Below are 26,593 nucleotides of genomic sequence, written 5' to 3'. Positions count from 1 at the left end.
TCATCACATCTTCTGGCCATATCACATCACATAGCACATGCTACAAAAACAAGTTAGACGTCCTCTAATTGTTGTTGCAAGTTTTTACGTGGTTTGTAGGTTACTAGCAAGAACGTTTCTTACCTACGTATGACCACAACGTGATTTGCCAATTTCTATTTACCCTTCATAAGGACCCTTTTCATCGAATCCGTTCCGACTAAAGTAGGAGAGACAGACACCCGCTAGCCACCTTATGCAACTAGTGCATGTCAGTCGGTGGAACCTGTCTCACGTAAGCGTACGTGTAAGGTCGGTCCGGGCCGCTTCATCCTACAATGCCGTCGAAACAAGAAACGACTAGTAGCGGCAAGAAGAATAGGCAACATCAACGCCCACAACTTCCTTGTGCTCTACTCGTGCATAGTAACTACGCATAGGCCTGGCTCATGATGCCACTGTTGGGAATCGTAGCATAATTTAAAATTTTCCTACGCTCACCAAGATGCATCTATGGAGTCTACTAGCAACGAGGGGAAAGGAGTGCATCTACATACCCTTGTAGATCGCGAGCGGAAGCGTTCCAATGAACGTGGATGACGGAGTCGTACTCGCCATGATCCAAATCACCGATGACCGAGTGCCGAACGGACGGCACCTCCGCGTTCAACACACGTACGGTGCAGCGCTGTCTCCTCCTTCTTGATCCAGCAAGGGGGAAGGAGAGGTTGATGGAGATCCAGCAGCACGACGGCGTGGTGGTGGATGTAGCGGGTCTCGGCAAGGCTTCGCCGAGCTTCTGCGAGACGGAGAGGTGTAACAGGGGGAGAGGGAGGCGCCCAAGGCTGTGGTTGCTGCCCTCCCTCCCCCCCCTTTATATAGGCCCCCTGGGGGGGCGCCGGCCCTAGAGATGGGATCTCAAGGGGGGAGCGGCGGCCAAAGGGGGGAAGGGGTTGCCTTGCCCCCCAAGGCAAGGGGGAAGTCCCCCCACCCTAGGGTTTGCAACCCTAGGCGCATGGGGGAAGGCCCATGGGGTGGCGCCCAGCCCACTAGGGGCTGGTTCCCTTCCACTTTCAGCCCATGTGGCCCTCCGGGATAGGTGGCCCCACCCGGTGGACCCCCAGGACCCTTCCGGTGGTCCCGGTACAATACCGGTAACCCCCGAACCTTTCCCGGTGGCCGAAACTGGACTTCCTATATATAATTCTTCACCTCCGGACCATTCCGGAACCTCTCGTGACGTCCGGGATCTCATCCGGGACTCCGAATAACTTTCGGGTTTCCGCATACATATATCTCTACAACCCTAGCGTCACCGAACCTTAAGTGTGTAGACCCTACGGGTTCGGGAGACATGCAGACATGACCGAGACGCCTCTCCGGTAAATAACCAACAGCGGGATCTGGATACCCATGTTGGCTCCCACATGTTCCACGATGATCTCATCGGATGAACCATGGTGTCGAGGATTCAATCAATCCCGTATACAATTCCCTTTGTCAATCGGTATGTTACTTGCCCGAGATTCGATCGTCGGTATCCCAATACCTTGTTCAATCTCGTTACCGGCAAGTCTCTTTACTCGTACCGCAATGCATGATCCCATGACTAACGCCTTAGTCACATTGAGCTCATTATGATGATGCATTACCGAGTGGGCCCAGAGATACCTCTCCGTCACACGGAGTGACAAATCCCAGTCTCGATCCGTGCCAACCCAACAGACACTTTCGGAGATACCCGTAGTGCACCTTTATAGTCACCCAGTTACGTTGTGACGTTTGGCACACCCAAAGCACTCCTACGGTATCCGGGAGTTGCACGATCTCATGGTCTAAGGAAAAGATACTTGACATTGGAAAAGCTCTAGCAAACGAAACTACATGATCTTTTATGCTATGCTTAGGATTGGGTCTTGTCCATCACATCATTCTCCTAATGATGTGATCCCGTTATCAATGACATCCAATGTCCATAGTCAGGAAACCATGACTATCTGTTGATCAACGAGCTAGTCAACTAGAGGCTTACTAGGGACACGTTGTGGTCTATGCATTCACACATGTATTACGATTTTCGGACAATACAATTATAGCATGAACAATAGACGATTACCATGAACAAAGAAATATAATAATAACCATTTATTATTGCCTCTAGGGCATATTTCCAACAGCCACTCCTTGACAGTCTCCACAAAAGTGCCCGTGGGCCAAGTGACGTTGGGCATGTTGCTCACCATGGCGCCTCCGCACTCCGCGTGCTGACCATCCACTACCTTTGGCTTCACGTTGAAGATCTTAAGCCATAGACCGAAGTGGGGCTGGATGCAGAGGAAGGCCTCACACACGACAATGAATGCCGAGATATTGAGGAAAGAGTTCGGGGCTAGATCATGGAAATCTAGCCCGTAATAGAACATTAGCCCACGGACGAAAGGGTGGAGTGGAAACCCTAACCCGCGGACGAAGTGCAGGAAGAAGACCACCCTCTCAGTAGGCTTCGGGGTGGGGATGACTTGCCCCTTGGTAGGCAGATGGTGGTCGATTCCTTTTGCCAGGTACCCGGCCGCCCGAAGCTGGGTGATGTCCTTCTCCTTGACGGAGGAGACCATCCACTTGCCTTGGCCTCTGGATCCGGACATGATTGAGTGCTTCCTTGAGGTGGAGAAGATGGGAACTTGGGCGCTGGAGCTCGAGAATGGAAGGACAGAGAGGGAGAGAAGGCGTGGGTGAAGAAAGAGAATCCTTATCTCCTTATAAAGGCGGTGGATATTGAACGCCTCCCCACTCGCCTCTAAACTCGCCTGTTCCCAAGGGCTGTGTAAATGACACGGTTGGATTACCCACGCCCGTATTGATGAGAATCCCGCAATAAGGGGACACGCAGGGGCGAACCCACGTTATGGTGAGTGGGGGCCTAGGCACCCACTAAAAATTTGAAAGTTTAGTAATATTTGCTTGTGTTTTCTGTAAAATATGCTTAAATTCTTTGAATTTCTGTAGAATATGCCCCCACTCAATTAGTTTGCCCCCACTCCAAACACTTTCTAGGTCCGCCACTAGGGACACGATCTCTGCTTTGACAAGACGTGCCAATGAAAACCGCATCTCGAAACGTGGAACGGCGGAAGAAAACGGTTCGAAATAATGACCGAGTAGGCGTGATGTCATCTCGCCAAAAGTTGTCAGCAGATGGGACTCGTGAAATATTATACTCTCTACGGTTGTGTGTGTGGTACTTGTGTTACAGAGCCGGGCACATTCGTTGCGTCCGAAGACTATCTTGGAGTGTTCGGGAAGGAGAACCCGCCTTGCAATGCCGCAGACAATCTGCGCGCCGGACACCTCGTCATTGAAAGCCTGGTTCAGGGGCTACTGAGGGAGTCCTGGACTAAGGGGTCCTCGGGCGTCCGGCCTGTTGGACATGGGCCGGACTGATGGGCTGTGAAGATACGAAGATCAAAGACTCCACACGTATCCGGATGGGACTCTCCTTGGCGTGGAAGGCAAGCTTGGCGACCGAATATGAAGATTCCTTTCTCTGTAACCGACTTTGTACAACCCTAGCCCCCTCCGGTGTCTATATAAACCGGAGGGCTTAGTCCGGAAGGGAGATATAGTCATACAGGCTAGACTTCTAGGGTTTTAGCCATTACGATCTTGTGGTAGATCAACTCTTGTAATACTCATATTCATCAAGATCAATCAAGCAGGAAGTAGGGTATTACCTCCATAGAGAGGGCCCGAACCTGGGTAAACATTGTGTCCCCCGCCTCCTGTTACCATCGACCTTAGACGCATAGTTCAGGACCCCCTACCCGAGATCCGCCGGTTTTGACACCGACAGTAGCCCCCGAGACTTGAAGCGGTTTATACCAACCGATTGAAGGATCGTTATGACCACAGGTTCTCAAAGAGAAGAACAACGCGTTGTTCCAGGAGCTTGAAACGAGCCGGACAAAGCTAAATACCGCCACCACAGAGCTAGAGGAAATGAAGAAATTCATGGTGACCATTGATCAAAAGAACAAACTGGAGGAGGAAAAGGATAAGCAAGCCGAAGAGATAAAGAGCTTAAAGGCTCAATGATCGGACGCGCAAAAAGAGAATAAAAAGTTGAAATGCGGCATATTCGATACGACCTTTGAACCATCCAAGGGACTCATATTATCCCGTAATTCGGATTGTTATAATGCTGTTCTTGGAGGTCTGTTAACCGGGCGACATGAAGAAGAAGTATCCAAATTTCAAGGCGACGTGCTAAAAGAGCTGTCCATGGTGCATGAGCGGGCCCGGAAAGCGATGAGAAGTATGGCCAAGGCCTTATGGCCATCCGATGCCCCTCCAGAAAGTATGGAGGGGTTGGCGAACCTTTTCAAAGGTGCCCGGCACCGTTTTGAGCTATGGAAGGCGTCAACATGCCGAGAAGGTGCACAAGAGGCATCGGCGATGGTGAAAACGCGCTACATCGGGCTCGATCCGAATCATATGGCCCGAATTGGACCTCAGGGACCAGACGGACAAGAGATTCCTGTGAACTTGGTATATGACCAAGTGATAATAGCTGCGAAATATCCGCAAGAAGACTGTAGCTTAAACAGTCTTATAGATGACATAGATAAAGAGTAGGCGTTCGATTCAATGTATCAATGTACTTTACCATCGAACTTATCTCCAACCGTACTTGTCAAAATTTGTCATCGCAGGCCTTCGACTTCAACCTCCGAACCAAGAAGTTGCAGTGTTTCCGGATACCATGTTGGAATGTAACAAACATTCATTATGTCCGGAAACCAGGCAATCCGGTCATATTGCTCAAACAGACAAAATTTGTTCGGGGAGTTATGTTATATCACTATTTAACGTAAGAAACATCTTCCAGGAAAAATAGTTCCGTTAAGGGTTCCTTTCCTTGGGTCGGCATGCCTAATTATGCATGCCTAGGCTGTGATCCGAAAGATAGAATTGTGGGCAGCCTGTCCCTAATTTGTTAGAAAAATTACATAAACGTAAATAATCTGTCGTTGCTTGCCGACCAATTATTCCCTTAAGAACGCTAGCTTTCGGCTTCACCCGTCTGAGCTACAGATCCGGATTACCCGGTTGTAACAATCGCAGAGGTGCTCCCTTTACACCCTAGCCGAACAATCGGGAACGTAGGGTATAAACACAAGAGCGAGGCAACCCGGCTTGGCAAAAACTTAAGTCATAGAGGTGCATATAATGGCAAAAGGTGTATATAACAAACGACAGAAACAATTGAAGCCACAAGCTTTTATTACTAAGCTTCGTCAAAGAAGCCCCCAGTTAAGGTGGTGTGACGCCTGGATAATTAAGCTACAGTAAACCTCTGTTAATCATGCCACGTCACCATGATTACTGTTATTAATCTGGTGTTAGTCCTAAACCGATTATAATTCAAAATTCAAAATCAAGCAAACAATAAAAGTTTTCAAATATTAAAACTAAAATGTCCAATAAATAGTAGATAGATCAGAGGCTATGATAAAATTGTAAACAACATTATTGAAATTTGATAAGTGACTTAAACAACCTCAACCAATGGATGAAAACATTATTTAATAACCTTTTTATTAATACAAAAGAAATATGAAATGATATTTACCCCAAACTAGTTTTTGGTGGTAGGATATATTGGGCTGTGATTTGTGGGCCAGCTCTCATATTTTACAAAACTCATTTGGTGCCCAAACAATTAGTCATAACAGAAAAGAATAATAAAAAGGTGAAAACAAAACAAATAAAAAGAGAACCCCCCCCCCACTGGGCCAGTTGGCCCAGCTGCTAGCCAGGCCGGCCCCAAACCGGCCAGCCCACCCCTACTCCTCCATTACCCCCCACGGCACCCAAACCCTAACCTACCGCGCCCACTCCCCCCCATCGCCCGCTCCCCCCGATCTGGATCGAGATCGGGGGCAAGGACCCCGACGCCGCCGGGATCGAACCGTCTCCACGGGAGCGCCCCGGCGCCACTCGCCAGCATCGTCGGCGTCGCCCCCTTCGCCACCATGCTGGCGCTCCCCTCCTCGACCTCCTTCCCGCCGACGCCGTTCCGTCCGCATCGCCACCCGCCACCGCCGCGGCCACCTCGTCGACTCCACCTCGACGGCCTGCCTCCTCTTCGTCACCGTCGACCCCGACTCCTCCCAGAGCCCACTGCCCGAACCCCTACAGCCCCGGTGAGGACCCCGGTCCTCCTCTCCCCCCCTGCCAGATGCCGTCCGCCGTGCCCGACCGCGCCATTGCGCGGGCCAGTGCCCCGCTTGTAAGCCTCGCCGCTGCACGCACTCCGCCGCGGCACCTCCGCACACGCACGAGCACGCGCTCAAGGCCGTGGCCTCCTCCTCGTGCCGCGCCTGGACCGGCGTCCCACCCGCGCGCCCGCTGCACTCTCCTGGCCGCCGTCCGCCGTTCGCGCCTCGCCGCGCCATCCTTGCCGCGCTGCACCGTCCGCCTCTGCCGCCGCCCTCGTTCCCCTGCGTTCCCGCTGCAGCCCGCTCGCGCTCGTTGCGCCCTTGCCCTTGCCGCACCCTCTGTCCCGTGCACTGGCGCGCCTGCTACTCGCCGCCGCCCCTCGCGGTTGGCCACCGGCCCGTGCGGCCACAGCCCCGGCCATCGCCTGCCTCTGCTCGCCAGCCGGCATCCGCTCCGTTCCGACCGTGACCCGGAACCCCCCCCCCTCCGCTCGCTGGCCGGCCTCCTCGCTGCGGCCGGCGCCCTTCCCTGGTTGCGCCATGGGCACGGCCCCGCCGGTGCCCTTCGTCACCTCTGTGCGGGTGCGCGGACGCCCGCACCCTGCGCCCGCAAACCCACTAGGCCCCCCGTGGCCCTATAACATATGGGGCCCAACCCCCAGAACGAAAAGAAAAAAATGAAATGAATAAAAAATAATTAAAATAATTAATGAATTAATTAATTAATCCTGTTAATTAATTTAAATAAGCCTAATTAATTAACCTAATCACTTTAATTAATTTAACTAAACCTGTTTAGTTAACTAAGTCAATGACCAGTGGGACCCACACGTCAGCGACCCAGTCAACACCTTTGTTGACTGCTAATGTCATGATGACGTCAGCAAATACTATTCTGGATAATGTTGAATTAAATTAATTAAATAAATTCTAAAATGATTTAAAACTTTAGAAAATCATATAAAATAAACCGTAGCTCAGATGAAAATACTTTCTACATGAAAGTTGCTCAGAACGACGAGACGAATCCAAATACGCAGTCCGTTCGTCTGCCACACATCCCTAGCATAGCAAACACGCAACTTTCCCCCTCCGGTTCATTTGTCCAAAAACGCAAAACACCGGGAATACTTTCCCGGATGTTTCCCCCCTTCGCGGGTATCACCTACTACTGCGTTAGGTCACCTCTAGCACCGCGTACTACCATGCTACGCTTTGTGATGCTTTGATTGCTCTGTTATTTATTGTGTTCCCCCTCCGTTACTTCTTTCCGGTAAACCCCGAGACTGCCGGCGACCCCCAGTTCGACTACGGTGTTGACGATCCCTCCTTCATGCCAGAGCAACCAGACAAGCCCCCCCCTTGATCACCAGATATCGCCTATTCCTTCTCTATACTGCTTGCATTAGAGTAGTGTAACATGTTACTGCTTTCCGTTAATCCTATCCTGATGCATAGCCTGTCATTGTTGCTACAGTTGTTACCCTTACCTGCTATCCTACTGCTTAGTATAGGATGCTAGTGCTCCATCAGTGGCCCTACACTCTTGTCCGTCTGCCATGCTATACTACTGGACCGTGATCACTTCGGGAGGTGATCACGGGTATATACTATATACTTTATATACATGACACATGTGGTGACTAAAGTCGGGTCGGCTCGTTGAGTACCCGCAAGTGATTCTGATGAGGGGGCTGAAAGGACAGGTGGCTCCATCCCGGTAGAGGTGGGCCTGGGTTCCTGACGGCCCCCGACTGTTACTTTGTGGCGGAGCGACAGGGCAGATTGAGACCACCTAGGAGAGAGGTGGGCCTGGCCTTGGTCGGCGTTCGCGGATACTTAACACGCTTAACGAGATCTTGGTATTTGATCTGAGTCTGGCCATTTGGTCTATACGCACTAACCAACTACGCGGGAACAGTTATGGGCACTCGACGTCGTGGTATCAGCCGAAGCTCTTCTTGACGTCAGCGACGGAGCGGCGCGCGCCGGATTGGACTGGAACGACTGCTAGGCTAGGTCTGCTTCCGGCCGCCCTCGCAACGTGCAGGTGTGCAATGGGCGATGGGCCCAGACCCCTGCGTGCATAGGATTTAGACCGGTGTGCTGACCTCTCTGTTGAGCCTAGGCGGGGCTGCGACGTGTTGATCTTCCGAGGCCGGGCATGACCCAGGAAAGTGTGTCCGGCCAAATGGGATCGAGCGTGTTGGGTTATGTGGTGCACCCCTGTAGGGAAGTTTATCTATTCGAATAGCCGTGTCCCTCGGTAAAAGGACGACCCGGAGTTGTACCTTGACCTTATGACAACTAGAACTGGATACTTAATAAAACACACCCTTCCAAGTGCCAGATACAACCCGGTGATCGCTCTCTAACATGGCGACGAGGAGGGGATCGTCGGAAAGGATTATGCTATGCGATGCTACTTGGTGAACTTACCATCTACTCTCTCCTATATGCTGCAAGATGGAGGTCGCCAGAAGCGTAGTCTTCGACAGGATTAGCTATCCCCCTCTTATTCTGGCATTCTGCAGTTCAGTCCACCGATATGGCCCTTTACACATATACCCATGCATATGTAGTGTAGTTCCTTGCTTGCGAGTACTTTGGATGAGTACTCACGGTTGCTTTTCTCCCTCTTTTCCCCTTTCTATACCTGGTTGTCGCAACCAGATGCTGGAGTCCAGGAGCTAGAGATCCCGAGGATGATTCTACATGGAGTTCAGCTTCGAGTAGTAGTTAGGAGGTCCCAGGCAAGAGGCCTTGCCTTTTTGATCGTTGCTACTTTTGTGCTAGCCTTCTTAAGGCAAACTTGTTTAACTTATGTCTGTACTCAGATATTGTTGCTTCCGCTGACTCGTCTATGATCGAGCACTTGTATTCGAGTCCTCGAGGCCCCTGGCTTGTAATATGATGCTTGTATGACTTATTTATGTTGTAGAGTTGTGTTGTGATATCTTCCCGTGAGTCCCTGATCTTGATCGTACACATTTGCGTGCATGATTAGTGTACGGTCAAATCGGGGGCGTCACAAGTTGGTATCATAGCCAACTGCCTGTAGGAATCCCCCTTTCCAACTCCTTGGCCGAAGTCGAGTCTAGTCAATGAAAAACTTTTACTAACATGGTTGTGTGGCTTACGGGCCCACGTCGCCATTGGGTGGTATTAGGATCTTTTACTCCTTGTCTATACTCTGGGACTCTGATCTCTCTTCTATTTGGGTTAAGTGAATTTTGCTAAATCTAACATTAGGATGTCGTGATCACTTTCACCCGGAGAGCACCTTATTACCGATGATCGTCTGCTGCACCAGAAGATTCCGAGGATACTCTATGATGTTCTCTCGAGAATTTGTGCCATCGCTTTTGCAATTCCCATCCGTCGATAAACCTCTATGGGTAACCACGTACACTTGCCATTCATACAATCATTCCCCGTTGATATTGTTATTATAAGATACCTCGATATCCTCTCTATTGTTTCGAGAATACTTTGTGCCTACTGCATTGCAGTTCTTTGCCACATTAAATACCCCTACGGATAATTCCTCGCACTTACCGAGTATCCGCTCATCCCCAGTTGATCATGTGTTTCACAAAAGCTTCGAAATACTATTTGAACTTCCGAAAATCCTGAGCAGCCTATTGCTCTTGAAATTCTTGCTTGCTTGCATTATGGTTAATCCCATAAGTCTCGTAATCTTATTGTCATTCCTTGTCATTATCATTTTGAGTCGGTTGATTCAAAATATTGCGAATGCTCACAATCCTCAATCAGATCCTAGAATTCTTCCTTTTGGGTCAAACGTCATTTTAAACATGAGCTGGTATCGACCAATCGAATTGCCATCGATTGTACCCCTAAGGCTATTCAACTTATCCATCCTTAATCAGAGCGTTTGCTTCTGATCCCTTGATTTGGAAATCATAATTCCTTTGCATTTGAGCTTTGAGTTAGTCAGTTGTTTCTATAATCTGATCCCCTTGCATTCTTTCTTCCTCTAGTTGAGTACCGATGCTCACATCTGATCCCTTGTGGACAACCAAATCCTTTGTTAGATTATTATCCGACAGTGCCCTCATATTTAATCACCTTGTGAGTTCTTCCCTGATACATAATGCCTTTGGTAAATTGTATCCTCTGCTTTGTCAACCATGCTCTGCTTTTGAGCTGGTGATAATTACTCTTGAAGCTTGTGGCATATATTCCTAATATGCCCCGATGGGTTGAACCTATACCTTCCCTGAAAACCCTATGAACCCGAAGGTTTTCACAAGCCAGACCCTTCTGATATTTTACCAGATAATTTTCTACCATACAACTTCATCGAATGCGAGGAGTGAATGAAAGGTTATGCATTGGAGAAGTGGGAGTCGACCTTGAACTTTGTGTTCATGCCCATGGACACGATGTAGATCTTATCATTAAAGCTTCTCTTAAATTAATTATTCGTTGGGTATAAGTTCATCTTATATCTGGGATCTGACCTTTTTCAATTGTGGTTCTGACCACGTTCTCCTTTAAATACCATTTCTCATACAAGTTGAGCACTTGTCTTCTGCAGAGCAATACCCCAGTCCAACCTTTACTTTGGTTTGTCGTCGAGTATTACCCCCCTGGTATCTCGAGATTATCACGGAACTACATAACTTATTATGAGTTCTCCATCAAGTGCAACATTCTCATTGATTCCAATTTTTCACGGGCTTCGAGTTTTTAAACACTCAAAAACACCGATAACTGAATTGACTCCGCACTGCGATTAAACAACTCTTAGTAATCTTCTTTACTTATGAGTTTGTACCCGATCACGTCATTCCTAGCCTGATTGGCTACATCATTATCGTGCTGAATTTTAACTGTGCTACCTGGACCTTCCCAGCGCACAAGTTTCGACAGTGAGCTAATCTTGCGTCGATCTTCCTCGTCATATCACTTCTCCTTGAACAGCAAACTTGATTTCGAGTTTGTGTCCTAATCGTGGTTCCAATAACCTTTCGCTTTCATCATTCCTTTGACTTGAGGTCATCGTTGATCAATTACATCTTCTTGAAAACCCCTCGACAAATTTGTCGTGATCATTGTCAACAATTTGACTTCTTCCAAGTTGTGTGTTGAAATTCAGGATGAGAAATACCATCCTTTCCCCTCGATGAATTGTGTTATCATCGACAACATTCTTGCCTCCCCCCAACAAAAACTTGTTCATATTTTGTGTTGTACCTTGATTTCCCTGCTATCCAACTTATGTTATGTTCTACCGTGGAGTATTACCATCTTTGATGTCAAGAATGTCATGAGGATTACTCCACCTCTTAAGAATTCTTGGTACAGTGATACTTCTCACCATCCCCATTCTTTCTTGGTCCCCGTGTTGTTTCTAACCGAAATACCGACAAATGGTCTGTGATGTGTAAATTCTAAACTCCTAGCAACCCTATTGCTTTGAAGTTATTGGTCTATAGTTTCATTCTACGTCTATGGCTTATTGAATCATCATTCGACCATTGATCGTGCTGCCTAGCCCATATTTCGGGTGCACATTTCAACCAATGTTTAACTGTGTATGTTTTCCTCGAGCATACATCATTAAGTCATTCGATCTAGCTAATGTTATCTCCTTGTTCACATAGTTGTGGAAATCCATCTTTTGGAAATCTCAATGGATTTTCGCTGAGTCAATCAGTCACCTCCTCACCTCTCCTTGATTTAATGACGAACCCTTGTCTCAGAACTTGCTTCCATAGTTCGTTTCCCGAGAATCTTACAATGTCATCTCGTCAATTGGTGTTGCACCTTCTTCTTTTTAGGAATTCCGAGTCTGAAGTATCTAGACCCCAATCAGATCTGAATCTCGTTCAGATATGATGGTTGAAACCTAATTCCAAGAGTTATAACATTGGTCTCTATATGACCCGGTAAGGTGATGTCATGCCCAGCACATCTGGCCGGAGGACTTATGGTTATAGTTTCCTTATTAGCAAGGTTATCTTTTCTTCCATGAGGAAATTGTAAGACTTATTCTACAAGCGGTTCCTGATGGATCCTTTGTGTTTCCAAAGTCCGATCTTTACCCAATGACATGTCAATGCTATCTCGAAGCATGTCTGTGGTACTCCGATTTTCAACAAGAACATTTGAAGCCCAATGCTAAATGTTTCCTGCTCAATTATGAAAACACCGTTGTATGGGTAATGTCATGAAATTTCTCTCCCCTACCTAAAGAGTTTTCTACATTATATCCTGTCATGGATATCATGCTCAGCTTGTCCTTGGGAAGGATATACCCTTGAAATATGTGTTTAAACACATTTTCCTTTCCATTGTTCTATTTAATCTGATGATCACCCTTTTCCTTTCCATTATTTTATTTAATCTTTCTTGTGGTCTATATGATCTAAGCAGTAATAATTCACTGCTTATGTAAACACCTCGCTGTACTACTCTGTCAATAAGACCCTATTACTATTGTTGATGACATTCCGGTAGCCACCGATGGACGAGAACCTTGCCTATTGGTCCGCCTCGTTCAACGAGCAGGAAAATGGTTCTCTTCGTCCCTCGCCCTTGGTACCGACGATGTTGCTGACATATAACTGACAGGCTACCCTCTGACCTGCCTTGCTATCATGATCATGCAAGATGTCACCACCCTTCCTACTTTAACCACATGGTGGGCCCATAACCCACAGTTCCACAGGATCAAAACCTGACTCTCCTATGCACCCCCTGTTCCCAAAATTATTCATCGCGCGTGGCCTCGTATGTAATTCACGGACCACCGTCCTACTGATCTATACTGGCATCAGACATAATGCTTATTCCGATTGCTTTGAACCCCTTTCACACTTTGTTTCAGGCTTCGAACGATTGCCTACCCGTTTGAAACTTCTCATGGTACTTTCTTACTTGCTCTCGGCTTTTTCTTAAGATTTAGTTCGAGAGTTACTTTCCGCCACCTTCCCCGATGATATTGACCAGATAGTCAACCTTGCAGAGGTCCGATTCTTCCAGAATACCACCCTTACTCTGTCGTAAGTAAGATGGAGATCCCGAAGAAAGGATGACGACTTGATCATGGTGACTTGAAGCAGAGTAATGAAGACATCAACGGAAGGGATCAACCTCTTCAAAAGGGCAGCCAAGACCGATAAGACTCGTTAGGTTTTTCGCTACCAGCACTTTTCCCCCTTACTCCACCTCTTAAATCTCGGGACGAGATTTCTTGTAGTGGAGGAGAATTGTGATGCCCGGATAATTAAGCTACAATAAACCTCTGTTAACGATGCCACGTCACCATGATTACTGTTATTAATCTGGTGTTAGTCCGAAACCGATTATAATTCAAAATTCAAAATCAAGCAAACAATAAAAGTTTTAAAATATTAAAACTCAAATGTTCAATAAATAGTAGATAGATCAGAGGCTATGATAAAATTGTAAAGAACATTATTCAAATTTGATAAGTGACTTAAACAACCTCAACCAATGGATGAAAACATTATTTAATAACCTTTTTATTAATACAAAAGAAATATGAAATGATATTTACCCCAAACTAGTTTTTGGTGGTAGGATATATTGGGCTGTGATTTGTGGGCCAGCTCTCATATTTTACAAAACTCATTTGGTGCCCAAACAATTAGTCATACCAGAAAAGAATAATAAAAAGGTGAAAACAAAACAAATAAAAAGAGAACTCCCCCCCCACTGGGCCAGTTGACCCAGCTGCTAGCCAGGCCGGCCCCAAACCGGCCAGCTCACCCCTACTCCTCCATTACCCCCCACGGCACCCAAACCCTAACCTACCGCGCCCACTCCCCCCCATCGCCCGCTCCCTGACGCCGCCGGGATCGAACCGTCTCCACGGGAGCGCCCCGGCGCCACTCGCCAGCATCGTCGGCGTCGCCCCCTTCGCCACCATGCTGGCGCTCGCCTCCTCGACCTCCTTCCCGCCGACGCCATTCCGTCCGCATCGCCACCCGCCACCGCCGCGGCCACCTCGTCGACTCCACCTCGACGGCCTGCCTCCTCTTCGTCACCGTCGACCCCGACTCCTCCCCGAGCCCACTGCCCGAACCCCTACAGCCCCGGTGAGGACCCCGGTCCTCCTCTCCCCCTGCCGGATGCCGTCCGCCGTGCCCGACCGCGCCATTGCGCGGGCCACTGCCCCGCTTGTAAGCCTCGCCGCTGCACGCACTCTGTCGCGGCACCTCCGCACGCGCACGAGCACGCGCTCAAGGCCGTGGCCTCCTCCTCGTGCCGCGCCTGGACCGGCGTCCCACACGCGTGCCCGCTGCACTCCGCTGGCCGCCGTCCGCCGTTCGCGCCTCGCCGCACCGTCCTTGCCGCGCTGCACCGTCCGCCTCTGCCGCCGCCCTCGTTCCCATGCGTTCCCGCTGCAGCCCGCTCGCGCTTGTTGCACCCTTGCCCTTGCCGCACCCTCTGTCCCGTGCGCTCGCGCGCCTGCTACTCGCCGCCGCCCCTCGCGGTTGGCCACCGGCCCGTGCGGCCATAGCCCCGGCCATCGCCTGCCTCTGCTCGCCGGCCGGCATCCGCTGCGTTCGACCGTGACCCGGAACCCCCCCCCCGCTCCGCTGCTTGGCCGGCCTCCTCGCTGCGGCCGGCGCCTCCCCTGGTCGCGCCGTGGGCACGGCCCCGCCGGTGCCCTCCGTCGCCTCCGTGCGGGTGCGCGGACGCCCGCACCCTGCGCCCGCAAACCCACTATGCCCCCCGTGGCCCTATGACATATGGGCCCAACCCCCAGAACGAAAAGAAAAAAAATGAAATGAATAAAAAATAATTAAAATAATTAATTAATTAATTAATCCTGTTAATTAATCTAAATAAGCCTAATTAATTAACCTAATCACTTTAATTAATTTAACTAAACCTGTTTAGTTAACTAGGTCAATGACCAATGGGACCCACACGTCAGCGACCCAGTCAACACCTCTGTTGACTGCTGATGTCATGCTGACGTCATGATGAATTAAATTAATTAAATAAATTCTAAAATGATTTAAAACTTTAGAAAATCATATAAAATAAACCGTAGCTCAGATGAAAATACTTTCTACATGAAAGTTGCTCAGAATGACGAGACGAATACAAATACGTAGTCCGTTCGTCTGCCACACATCCCTAGCATAGCAAACACGCAACTTTCCCCCTCCGGGTCATTTGTCCGAAAACGCAAAACACCGGGAATACTTTCCCGGATGTTTCCCCCCTTCGCGGGTATCACCTACTACTGCGTCAGGTCACCTCTAGCACCGCGTACTGCCATGCTACGCTTTGTGATGCTTTGATTGCTCTGTATTTATTGTTTCCCCCTCCCTTACTTCTTTCCGGTAGACCCCGAGACTGCCGGCGACCCCCAGTTCGACTACGGTGTTGACGATCCCTCCTTCATGCCAGAGCAACCAGGCAAGCCCCCCCCCCTTGATCACCAGATATCGCCTATTCCTTCTCTATACTGCTTGCATTAGAGTAGTGTAACATGTTACTGCTTTCCGTTAATCCTATCCCGATACATAGCCTGTCATTGTTGCTACAGTTGTTACCCTTACCTGCTATCCTACTGCTTAGTATAGGATGCTAGTGTTCCATCAGTGGCCCTACACTCTTGTCCGTCTGCCATGCTATACTACTGGGCCGTGATCACTTCGGGAGGTGATCACGGGTATATACTATGTACTTTATATACATGACACATGTGGTGACTAAAGTCGGGTCGGCTCGTTGAGTACCCGCAAGTGATTCTGATGAGGGGGCTGAAAGGACAGGTGGCTCCATCCCGGTAGAGGTGGGCATGGGTTCCTGACGGCCCCCGACTGTTACTTTGTGGCGAAGCGACAGGGCAGGTTGAGACCACCTAGGAGAGAGGTGGGCCTGGCCCTGGTCGGCGTTCGCGGATACTTAACACGCTTAACGAGATCTTGGTATTTGATCTGAGTTTGGCCATTTGGTCTATACGCACTAACCAACTACGCGGGAACAGTTATGGGCACTCGACGTCGTGGTATCAGCCGAAGCTCTTCTTGACGTCAGCGACGGAGCGGCGCGCGCCGGATTGGATTGGAATGCCTGCTAGGCTAGGTCTGCTTCCGGCCGCCCTCGCAACGTGCAGGTGTGCAATGGGCGATGGGCCCAGACCCCTGTGCGCATAGGATTTAGACCGGCGTGCTGACCTCTCTGTTGAGCCTAGGTGGGGCTGCGACGTGTTGATCTTCCGAGGCCGGGCATGACCCAGGAAAGTGTGTCCGGCCAAATGGGATCGAGCGTGTTGGGTTATGTGGTGCACCCCTGCAGGGAAGTTTATCTATTCGAATAGCCGTGTCCCTCGGTAAAAGGACGACCCGGAGTTGTACCTTGACCTTATGACAACTAGAACTGGATACTTAATAAAACACACCCTTCCAAGTGCCAGATACAACCCGGTGATCGCTCTCTAACATGGCGACGAGGAGGGGATCGCCGGGTAGGATTATGCTATGCAATGCTACTTGGTGAACTTACCATCTACTCTCTCCTATATGCTACAAGATGGAGGTCGCCAGAAGCGTAGTCTTCGACAGGATTAGCTATCCCCCTCTTATTCTGGCATTCTGCAGTTCAGTCCACCGATATGGCCCTTTACACATATACCCATGCATATGTAGTGTAGCTCCTTGCTTGCGAGTACTTTGGATGAGTACTCACGGTTGCTTTTCTCCCTCTTTTCCCCTTTCTATACCTGGTCGTCGCAACCAGATGCTGGAGTCCAGGAGCTAGAGATCCCGAGGATGATTCTACATGGAGTTCAGCTTCGAGGAGTAGTTAGGAGGTCCCAGGCAGGAGGCCTTGCCTTTTTGATCGTTGCTACTTTTGTGCTAGCCTTCTTAAGGCAAACTTGTTTAACTTATGTCTGTACTCAGATATTGTTGCTTCCGCTGACTCGTCTGTGATCGAGCACTTGTATTCGAGCCTTCGAGGCCCCTGGCTTGTAATATGATGCTTGTATGACTTATTTATGTTGTAGAGTTGTGTTGTGATATCTTCCCGTGAGTCCCTGATCTTGATCGTACACATTTGCGTGCATGATTAGTGTACGGTCAAATCGGGGGCGTCACAGGTGGGGTGTGTACATTTAAAGATGTGTACCCCTAATAGTTCGGTAGATCAGAACATAAAAAGGAAAAAATAAAAAGGAGAGGAGAAAGAGGAACCTAGTCAAAGTAAAAAAAAGGTGCTACCGAACTATCCGTAGAATCATCGGAGCCGAGCAGCGTTCCATGGATTCGGCTCAAGGCGATTATCCGATACATTACGAAGGCGATAGGCTCCTCCTGTGAGAACTTCATCTATGATGAAGGGCCCCTCCCATTTTGGTTTGAGCTTATCCTTCTTCTTCTCCGGGAGACGCAATACAAGGTCGCCGACGTTATATGTCTTGGCCTGCACTTCTTTGCTTTGGTATCGGCTGGCCTGTTATTGATAAAATGCGGAACAGGCTTGTGCAATATCGCGCTCCTGTTCGAGGCCGTCTAGTTCGTCCTGTCGATCAAGCTCGGCTTCTCGCTCTTCGTACATGCGCACTCGAGGTGAGTCATGAATAATGTCGCAGGGCAGGACAGCTTATGTGTTGTACACCATGAAGAAAGGTGTGTATCCGGTCGTTCGATTAGGTGTAGTCCGCAGCCCCTAGAGCACGGAATCGAGTTCCTCAGCCCAGTGCTTATCTGACTCCCATAGGGAGTGCACCAGTTTGGGTTTAATGCCGCTCATTATTAGGCCATTGGCCCGTTCAACCTGACCGTTTGTTTGAGGGTGGTAGATGGAGGCATAGTCGAGTTTAATGCCCAAGTTAGCACACCAGTTTTTCACCTCGTCAGCTGTCAAATTGGAGCCATTATCAGTGATGATGCTGTGCGGGACACCATAGAGGTGTACCACGCCGGATATAAAGTCAATCACTGGCCCTGCTTCAGCCGTTTTTACTGGTTTGGCCTCTATCCACTTAGTGAATTTATCCACCATAACCAGCAAATATTTCTTTTTGTGGCTTCCCCCTTTAAGGGGTCCGACCATATCGAGCCCCCAGACCGCGAAGGGCAAAGTGATGGGGATTGTTCTTAAGGCAGTGGGAGGCATATGACTTTGATTGGTGAAAAGCTGACATCCCACACAATGTTGGACAAGGGCTTGTGCGTCTGCTCGGGCCGTTGGCCAGAAAAAACCTGTCCGGAAGGATTCGCTTACGATGGCCCGAGCTGCGGCGTGATGACCGCCCAAACCAGCATGTATTTCAGCCAAGAGATGTTGTCCCTCCTCTTCGGAGATGCACCTTTGAAGAACTCTGGTAGTGCTTTTCTTGTACAGTTCACCTTCATGAACTTTGTAGGCTTTAGAACGCCATACTATGCGACGGGTCTCATTTTGATCATCAGGAAGCTCCTGCCTATTAAGGTAGGCCATGAAGGGTTCAGTCCATCGAGCAATAACGGCCATGATCTCATGAGCAGAGGGTGTTATTTCCGTATCCGCACCCCCGGTAATATTTGTATTGTGTTCGGCTGCCGGGGGCGTGATCAGGTCCGTACTGGCGTCTCCACTCTCGTCCTTCCATACCACAGATGGCTTGAAGAGCCTTTCCTCAAAGGTATTAGGCGGGAAGGGGTCTCGCTTGGCGCTCATGCGAGCGAGGATGTCCGCTGCCTGGCTACTGTCTCGAGCGACGTGATGAAATTCAAGCCCCTCGAACCGAGCCGATATTTTTAATACGGCGCTTCGATATGCCGCCATTTTCGGATCTATTGCATCGAACTCTCCGTTTATGTGAGATATTGCGAGGTTTGAGTCGCCGCGCACCTCTAGACGTTGTGTGCCCATGGATGCAGCCACGCGGAGACCATGTAGAAGTGCTTAATATTCGATTGCATTATTGGAGTCTGTATACATGATTTGCAACACGTAGCAGACTGTGTCCCCTGTAGGAGATGTCAAGATGACGCCAGCCCCCAGTCCGGCTAGCTCTTTAGGGGTATGAACTGTACTCTTTAGGGAGCTCGGCTTCCGTCCACTCGGCGACGAAGTCGGCCAACACCTGAGATTTAATAGCTCAGCGTGGCTTGTATGTTATTTCAAACGGTAAGAGCTCAATGGCCCATTTAGCTATGCGCCCAGTGGCGTCCCTGTTATTTATAATGTTGTTAAGTGGTACTTCGGATGCCACCGTTATCGAACACTCTTTAAAATAGTGTCTGAGTTTTCGGGATGCCCTAAAGACCGCGTCAGCTATCTTTTGGTAGTGAGGATATCGGGATTTGCATGGTGTGAGGACCTCCGATACGTAATAGACTGGCTTTCAGATGGGGAATTTATGTCCCTCTTCCCCTCGCTTGACGACGAGTACAGCGCTCACTACCTGGTGAGTTGTGGAGATATAAAGCAACATAAGCTCGCCAACACTTGGGACGGCTAGGATTGGGTTACCTGCTAATAAGGTTTTTATTTCTTCCCATCCGGCTGTGGCCGCTTCTGTCCATTCAAAGTTGTCGGTGCGTCTAAGCAGTCTGTAAAGTGGTAATGCTTTTTCTCCTAATCTCGAGATAAAGTGGCTCAAAGCCGCTATGCACCCTGCTAGCTTTTGGACCTGCTTTAAGTCTGTTGGTGTAGCCAATTGCGACAAGGCTTGGATTTTAGCTGGGTTTGCTTCAGTTCCTCTATGGGAGACAATGACCCTAGTAGCTTTCCGGCTGGAACGCCGAAGACGCATTTTTCTGGATTGAGTCGTATGTCGTATGTTCGGAGGTTGTCAAATGTGAGGCGGAGATCGTCCACCATTGATTCGACATGTTTAGTCTTGATGACCACGTCGTCCACATATGCTTCAACCGTCTTGCTGATTTGTTTTTCCAAGCATGTTTGAATCATGCGTTGGTAAGTGGCACCAGCCTTTTTAAGCCCAAAAGGCATAGTGTTGAAACAGAAAGGCCCATACGGGGTGATGAATGTCATTGCGGCCTGGTCGGACTCCTTCATTTCAATCTGATGGTATCCGGAGTAAGCGTCGAGGAAACACAGTGAGTCGTGTCCCGCGGTCGCGTCAATGATCTGGTCAATGCGGGGCGGCAGGAAAGGGTCTTTAGGGCAAGCCTTATTGAGGTCTTTGAAATCGACACAAAGGCGCCAAGACTTATCCTTCTTCGGCACCATGACCAAGTTGGCTAGCCAATCCGGGTGTTTGATATCTCTGATGAACCCGGCCTCGAGTAGTTTGGCTAGCTCCTCCCCCATAGCTTGTCGTTTGGGTTCGAAAAATCGCCGCAACGTTTGCTTGACTGGTTTGAACCCTTTGATTATGTTGAGGCTGTGTTCGGCCAGTCTGCGTGGGATCCCGGGCATGTCCGAAGGGTGCCATGCAAAGATATCCCAATTTTCACCTAGGAACGCGCGTAAGGCGGCATCAACCGTCGGATCCAGCTGTGCTCCGATGGATGCTGTTTTAGTAGGATCCATCGGGTGCACTTGAAATTTAACTATTTCATCTGCTGGCTTGAAAGAAGTGGATTTAGGTCTCTTATCGAGAATCACATCATCCTTGTCCACCATGGATCGCAGGGTGGTTAGTTCTTCGGCCGCAAAGGCTTCGGATAGTGCCTCAAGGGCCAAGGATGCGGTTTTGTTTTCGGCGTGGAGTGCTTTATCTGGATCGCTCGCAACTGTGATTATTCTATTGGGCCCTGGCATTTTAAGCTTCATGTACCCATAATGGGGTACGGCTTGGAAGCGTGAAAAAGTGCCCCGCCCTAGAAGGGCGTGATACCCGCTATTGAAGGGAGCATTGTGAAAGAGCAACTCTTCCGACCTGTAATTTTCAAGCGTGTCGAATACTACATCAAGTTTAATTCTCCCTGAACATTGTGCTTCTCGACTGGGGATGATGCCTCGAAAAGTAGTACTGCTTTGCTCAATGCGTGTTCTATCAACCTGCATTTTGTCGAGCGTGTCCTCGTAGATTAGGTTAAGCCCACTGCCGCATCCATGAGCACTTTGGTAAGTCGAAAGCCGTCCACAATTGGGTTTAGTACTAAAGCGGCGGGTGCTCGGACTGATCAGGCCCTTGGTTCGTCGTCAACGGTGAAGGTTATTGCCGCGTCGTTCCATGGGCTCACTGCGGTTACTTGGTGGACTTCGGCGAGTTCGCGAAGTGCCCTCTTATGCTGGTTATTTGAAGATAAAGTCTCGAAGACTGTAAGGACGTGGAAATTGTCATCTTCCGGAGTACCCAACATGCTCGAAGTCTGTGAGTTGAGTCCATGCTTGGCGTCGCATGTATCGGACAGGGCTTGTCGAGGAGTTCGTCAAGAATGGACCTGTATCCCGAAAAAGTTTTGTTTTTCTTGCCGACAAGCTTATGGTTGGGTGCCTCGTGAGGATGTATCCGTTTTGCCCGGGCTGTACATTGCTTGAAGGCAGCAGGTTCCAACTGGGTTTTCTAGGCCTTCCATGTGCTTTCCATCGCGCAGTACTTCCGTACTATGTGTGATAGTTCTGTGAAACTCTGTATGCAACGGCAGTCGAGGGCATTTCGAATTTCCTCGTTGGTTCAATTGCGATGAAAGACCGAGACTGCGTCGTCGTCGCAGCAATCTTTAATCTTGTTTTTGACAAGTAGGAACCTGGCCCAAAAGTGATGGACTATTTCCTGAGGTTGCTGCCATACATACATTAGGTCATATATGTCTGGAGGGCCTGAATTACTTGGAGAGTATTGATTGTGGTGGGTGGGTGGGCTAAAACTTGAATCCCGACTGAAAATTGTGTCCGGAGCTTGTAAAATTTCCGAGGTCACCGGTTCGGGTCCGAGAAGATACAAGTGTTCCCCGAACTCTGTGTCTGACCCTAAGTTCGGGGGACGTGGAGTCCCATCCAAAGGAAGGGTATCCGACTCAGGGGGTCGAAGATCCGAACATAGCTGGTTTTTAATTTAGGGGAAGAAGTGTTTTCGGCTCGTTCCTCGACAACCGCTACCAGGTGAGTGATCGGCGGGAGATTGATTTCCCTCTGGTCAGGTTTAAGCCCGATCCGATCATAGGCCGTTGAAAGCCCCAGGGCGGCGATGCGATCTAGCAGCTCGTTTAAAGATGAGGTGTCCGTCGGATCCCTCTTATCGGAGTATTCGAGACCGATGCGGGGGTAGTGTTTGGCGATCACGGGGGACGTTGTCGGCTTGATGGCCATGCGGGCACCCACGGTGAAACCGCCGAGCTAGAGGACCTGTCCTGGAGTTAGGCTCCTTCCAGAAGTGATATCATCGTTGATGACAAGGCGAGCCATGGATCGATTTTCGTGACCACACAGCGGAGCTCTCAATGAAAGCACCATTGTCGGTGTCAGAACCGACAGATCTCGGGTAGGGGGGCCAAGCTGTGAGTCTGAGGATCAATGGTAACAAGGGACAATGGGGGCACAGTATTTACCCAGGTTCGGGCCCTCTTGAAGGAGGTAAAACCCTACGTCCTGCTTGATTGTATTTGATGAGTATAGGGGTTAAAAGAGTTGATCTACCTCGAGATCATAATGGCCAAACCCTAGCTGTCTAGCCTATGATTATTCTGATAGCCTCTACGGACTAAAACCCTCCGGTTTATATACACACCGAAGGGGCCTAGGGTTGTACAGATTCGGCTTACAGAGGAAGGAAATAGTACATCCGGACACCAAACTTGCCGTTCACACATATAGGAGTCCCATCCGGACACGGGGGATAGTCTTCTGTTTTTTATCTTCACGGCCCATAAGTCCGACCCATACCGAATAGACCGGACACCCGAGGACCCCCTAATCCAGGACTCCCTCAGGGGACCCACCTGCTGTCCACAAGGATGGAGGGCGCGCCCCCTGCCTTGTGGGTCCCCTGGACCTCGACCGACCTCAACTCCAACTCCATATATTCATGTTCGGGGAGATAAAAATCAAAGAGAAGGATTCATCACGTTTTACGATACGGAGCCGCCGCCGCCGCCTCCTGTTCTTCATCGGGAGGGGAGATCTGGAGTCCGTTCGGGGCTCCGGAGAGGGGAAGTCGACACTGTCGTCATCATCAACCATCCTCCATCACCAATTTCATGATGCTCACCGCCGTGCGTGAGTAATTCCATCGTAGGCTTGCTGGACGGTGATGGTTGGATGAGATTTATCATGTAATCGAGTTAGTTTTTTTAGGGTTTGATCCCTAGTACCCACTATGTTCTGAGATTGATGTTGCTATGACTTTGCTATGCTTAATGCTTGTCACTAGGGCTTGAGTGCCATGAATTCAGATCTGAACCCTTTATGTTTCCATGAAAATATTTGTGTTCTTGATCCGATCTTGCAAGTTGTAGACACCTATTACGAGTTATGATCTGCATACCCCAAGGTGACAATAATTGGGATTCTTTCCGGTGATTATCGTAGTTTGAGTAGTTCATGTATTCATTAAGTGCTAATACTTTGGTCCGGTTCTCTATTAAAAGGAGGCCTTAATATCCCTTAGTTTCCATTAGGATCCCGCTGCCACGGGAGAGTAGGACAAAAGATGTCATGCAAGTTTCCATAAGCACGTATGACTATATACGGAATACATGCCTACATTATATTGATGAATTGGAGCTAGTTCTGTGTCACCCTAGGTTATGACTGCTACATGATGAATATCATCCAACACAATTATCCATCATTGATCCATTGCCTACGAGCTTTTCACACATTGATCTTTGCTCAGTTACTTTTCTGTTGCTACTATTACAATCACTACAAAACTGTTACTGTTACTTTTGCCACCGTTACCGTTACTTCCATATTACTATGCTACTAAATACTTTGCTACAGATATTAAGTCTTTTAGGTGTGGTTGGATTGACAAATCAGCTGCTAATACTTGAGAATATTCTTTGGCTCCCCTTGTGTCGAGTCAATAAATTTGGGTTGAATACTCTACCCTCGAAAACTGTTGCGATCCCCTATACTTGTGGGTTATCACTGGCAGTGGTCGACGGATACGTAGACGCGTTCTATATGTTTAATGTCCATGTGGACGCAAATCCGGCCCGAATTTGAGGCGGATTTGCGTTCGTGCAGACAGTAGACGGACGGGTTTGCGAAATGGGTCACTGCGTTGGGTCATGGTTTTACCCACACGGGCCTAAACATAGATATCCGGCTGAAATGGGTCTCCATGTTGGAGTTTCTCTCGGGGAACCCCAATGCGCCAACGTATTCTGTCCGCGCGCGTCCGTTTGGATTGAAACGAGCACAAACCATGGTCCAATGCGCCGACGCAAAATGAACGAGCGTCCGCTTTTTGTCTGCCCATGACCCATTTTCGGCCCAAATTTGGGTCGGGTTTGCATCGGCGGACATGGAGCAAATGCCCGCCCTTATCCTTCCCTTGGCCCGCCACATGGTGGCACATCCACCCCATTTCCCCCTTCTCTCCCAAAACCCTCTCGACCTCCCGCCCTCTCTCCATCGACGATACGCCAAACCCCGCCTCCCCTGCTGTTCCTGCCTCCACGGTCGACGGCGTGTCCGGCAAGCCCTGCTCCTAACTGGAAGCCGCCAATGCGACCACCTTCGTCGCCACCGCTCAACAGGAGGCCACCATGGCGGAGAATGAGGCCCTCATCGCCAAGGCCATTATAGGGTTCAGCCATGGCCGCACCGAGACGACCATTCTAGCCACTACGGCCATGCCCGCGGAAAGTATGGGCTCGTCGGCCATCGGCGGAGTCGCCGTGCACCTCCACCTCGCGCAGACGCCCGGCTTCCACCCACAACACGACCCGCAAGCCACTTGCTTCTCCACCTTGTCAAAATGGAATGTGATCGTGTTGTCTGTCCCCCGACCTCGACACCTCACCTGTGGCTGATGGGTCGTCCACCGGAGGGAAAAGGAAGCGGTCGCGTGAGATCCCTGTTGTCAATGTCCCGACGCCCGTTATCTGTTCGACCAAATGTTTGACCAAATGCTGACATCGACGCAAGATGGCTCGGCCAATGATTTTACCATGGAGAACATCATTTTCGAGGGTGGTGAGAGTGGCGACGGCGGGGATCCTGACAAGACCCAAAGCCAAGACGGTCGCGACCACTTCATGCAAGCCGAAGAGGGCATGGCCGACACCTTCACGCAAGACCGAGAGGCCATGGCCGACACATTCATGCAAGGCCAAGAATTGCCAAAGGACTACGGCCACGAGAAAGAAGATGAAGTGGACATCGTGGGGGAGCCTTTGTGTGCCGATGACCTTACTCATCAAGCCAATGCACAAAAGAAGAGACACAACGCATTCAGGCGAAGGCATACACAAAGGATGAGGACAAGCTCATTTGCCAATGTTGAAAGGATATTGGACAAGATCCCAAGATCAGTGTCGAACAAAAAGGATCAACCTTTTGGTTGAGAGTTCATGCACAATTCCGTGAATGGAAGAAGTTCCCGCCTACAAGTTTGAGAGCAAGTGTGATTGGGTGTCCATCTCAAAGAGGCGGGGGTTCATCCAACAAGAGTGCAACAAGTTTTGTGCCACCCTTGAGAGCATCCACGGCCATCCCGTGAGTGGCCTCGGCATCAAAGACATGGTATACAATTCCTTCATCTTCATTTCCGTTTTCCATTGATTGATGCTTGCATGTCCATTGCATATGAATGTACATTGATGCTTGCATGTCCATTGCATATGAATGTACATTGGTGCCTTCATTTTGTTTTGTAGGCATACCGAACTTTGGAAGCATTCAAGGCCTAACATGGGAACAAGTCTTCCTCACCCATTGTTGGACATCATTTTTAGTGACAACAAGTTCAAGGAGCAATATGCCACCCTTAAGAAGAATTTAAGGCCAGAGGCCATTGCTGACCATGGTGAGGGAGAGAAGCGGCCGAGGGGGGAGACCAACTCCAAGAAGGACGAGAAGCGTGCTGCGGCGACATTTGCCTTGCAAGAAACTTTGCAAAACACGATGACCCAAAAGTAAGCAAGGGAGGAGAAGCGTCGAGGAGCAAATGAAGGCCTACATCGAGATACAAAAGAAGAAGCTCGAGATGGAGACGGACATACAAACGAAGAAGCTTGAGATAGAGGTGGCCAATGCCAAGACCAAAGCAAAAGAGGCGGTGCTCGCTTTCATGATGAAGGAGGTGGAGATCATGGCAATGGACTTGAGCAAGGTGTCCCCGAGGAGAAGTGTTTGGTTCGAGAAGAGGCAAAAGGAGATGTTCGAGCTAGATGGTTGATCTATGGCCGAAAGCGCCATCTTTTTTTATGCCGGCATGAACTACGACTGAGATGTATGACGTGGTTGAACGATGTCTGTCTTTCTTGTGTGTTGGCAACTCTACCGGCCGCCAGCAAGTGTGTCGGCAT

Source organism: Triticum aestivum, chromosome 5D, assembly GCF_018294505.1.
Source record: "Triticum aestivum cultivar Chinese Spring chromosome 5D, IWGSC CS RefSeq v2.1, whole genome shotgun sequence".
NCBI lineage: Eukaryota > Viridiplantae > Streptophyta > Magnoliopsida > Poales > Poaceae > Triticum > Triticum aestivum.
The sequence above is the reverse complement of the archived record's forward strand: the minus strand, read 5'-3'. Positions refer to the sequence as shown.